The sequence below is a fragment of the Zalophus californianus genome, chromosome 11 (assembly GCF_009762305.2).
Source record: "Zalophus californianus isolate mZalCal1 chromosome 11, mZalCal1.pri.v2, whole genome shotgun sequence".
In the NCBI taxonomy this organism is placed as follows: Eukaryota; Metazoa; Chordata; class Mammalia; order Carnivora; family Otariidae; genus Zalophus; species Zalophus californianus.
This window is the reverse complement of record NC_045605.1, coordinates 39,401,209-39,403,685: the sequence shown is the minus strand read 5'-3', so window position 1 is coordinate 39,403,685 and position 2,477 is coordinate 39,401,209. Positions and strand designations below refer to the sequence as shown.

General features: G+C 40.9%; 1 pseudogene; it reads left to right on the top strand.

Annotated features, from left to right (window-relative positions):
- The first annotated feature begins 1,310 nt into the window (after positions 1-1,310).
- LOC113915237 lies at positions 1,311-1,993 on the top strand (annotated as a pseudogene).
- The last annotated feature ends 484 nt before the right edge of the window (positions 1,994-2,477 follow it).

The following is a 2,477-nucleotide window of genomic DNA, read 5'->3' as shown; positions in this document are numbered from 1 at the left end:
TATACTCCCTGCCCTGGCCACCGTTTGGTAGTGTAAGATATTAATTCTGCCAATCAGGAGGATATGCAATGTTACCTCCTTAATTTGCATTGCCCTAAAGACTAATATGTTGAAGGATAAGCATTTATTCTGCATTTGGATCTTCTCTTTTGCAAAGTACCTATTGAGGATTTGTATCTCGTCTTCTATTGGGTTGTTGTTTATCTAGTCTTATTGATTTGTAGGAGTTTACCATATATTCTGCATTCTAGTGTGTTATTGGTTTTATGTGACACAAATATCTTTTTCCTCTCTGTGGCTTGCCTTTTTAATCTCTTTACGGTGTTTTGTTGTTGTTATTTTGTGGGGTTTTTGTCTGTTTCTCTTTGTTGTTTTCTGGGTTTTTTTTTTTTAAGTTCTTCATTTAATGTGGTCCAATTTATCAAACTTTTCCTTTATTATTACTTTTATCACCTCTTGAAAGAATCATCCTATATTCTTTAGAATCTTGCCTTCCCCACGGAATTGACTTTGTGTATGGTATAATGTAGGAATGCAACTGCATTTTTATCCATATACAATATCTTGTTGTCTGAGCACCATTTACTCTAAAGACTGACCTTGCTCCATGAATCCGCAGTACCTTTTCTGCAGCTGTTTCTCTGCCCATATATTAGTAGATTTGTTTCAGAGCTCTCTACTCTGTTTTACTGATCTATTTATCTCTCCCTGCACTAAACCACATTTTCTTAACTACTGTAGCTTTAAAGTGAGCCTTGATTTCTGGCAGACCAAATTCTCTACACTATTCTTAACCATTTGGGGCTCTTAGCAATTTCCATAAAAATCTTAGAATCATTTTGTTGAATCCTACAAAAATCTTGTTAGGACTTTAGAATTACAAAAATGTCTAGGTAAGTTTGTGGAAGAATTTACTATGTAACAATACCGAGTCTTTGCATGTATGATTTTTCAATTTATTTAGGTTTGTTTTCATTTCTTTCAGTAACATTCATTCTTTTCTCTGTAAATTCTTGAACACAGTTTATTTGTTGTTGTTTATTTTTTCCAAGATACTTCATATTTCTGAAGGAGGAAAACCCAGAAAATTCTGCTCCACGGTGTCCTTTGCCCCTGGGACTGGCACAGGTGACCCAGGCCACCCACCAGATTCACTTACATGAGATTTTAATTTAGATGTGAACAACTTGAGCTTTTTTTCCCCCTCCAGTTCCCCCCTCCCCTCAGGGCCATTCAGGCTGCACCGTGCTTGCTCAGAGCTCCTGGCTCCTGCTAAAATAGTACCGCCTTTTCTCTCTCCAGCCATCGCCATGATCATCTACAGGGACCTCCTCAGCCAGGATGAGATGTTCTCTGACATCTACAAGATCCAGGAGATGGCGGACGGGCTGTGCCTGGAGGTGGAGAGGGAAGATGGTCAGTAGAACAGAGGGTAACACTGATGACTCACTTCAGCTCCCGCTGAAGGCCAGGAAGGTGAAGGTACCAAAAGCAGTCATCACTGGTGTTGATATTTTCAAAAACCATCACTTGCAGGAAACCAGCTTCACAAAAGAAGCTTACAAGAAATACATCAAAGATTACATGAAAGCAATCAAAGGCAAACTTGAAGAACAGAGGCCAGAAAGACTAAAACCTTTTATGACAGGGGCTGCAGAACACATCAAGCACATCCTTGCTAATTTCAAACACTACCAGTTCTTCATTGGTGAAAACATGAATCCAGATGGCAGGGTTGTCCTGCTGGACTCCCGCGAGGATGGTGTGGCCCCATAGGTGATTTTCTTTAAGGATGGTTTCGAAATGGAAAAATGTTGATGAATTTGGCTATGACTTTGGATGTATCACCTGTTGTCAGAACCGGTTGCTGCTCTTCATCCACACGACACCAGGACTTAGACAGATGGGACTGATGTCCTCTTGAGCACTTCATTTTGACCTTGATTTATTTGGAGTGGAGGCATTGTTTTAGAGAAAAAACATGTCATGTAGATTGTCTAAAATAAAATGCCTCTTAGTTTAACACATATTTAAATCCATCCTGCGTAGTGTCCTGGAGAAGCTAGAGCCTGGTTGGAGATTACTGCTAGGAAGCAGAAGCCTGCCTACAGATAACTTCTAGGGTGAAAACTTCTGTGGAACTGGAATATAAAAAAACAAGAACCACAAGTCTTCATTCTGAGTTCAACTAAAGGGAAAGACCATGCTCATAGCTGGGCCAACATTTGAAGTGGATTCCTCATACAATTCATCACCTACAAATGGAAGTAGTTAACTCTGGAAGAGATTACCAAAAGAATAAAAAGAGACTAATACAGTTGCGGGGTGGGGGCGGGGAAGGAAGTGAACAACTTGAGGCAAGGGGGCCCATGTGGGAAATGACTGGCTGGTTGGGGCTGGGGCAGAATCACTGAGCGTCAGAGGGCGGCAGGTGGTCGAGTTTCAGAGCAGAGCTGTCATCAGTGAGCTGGTAGTGG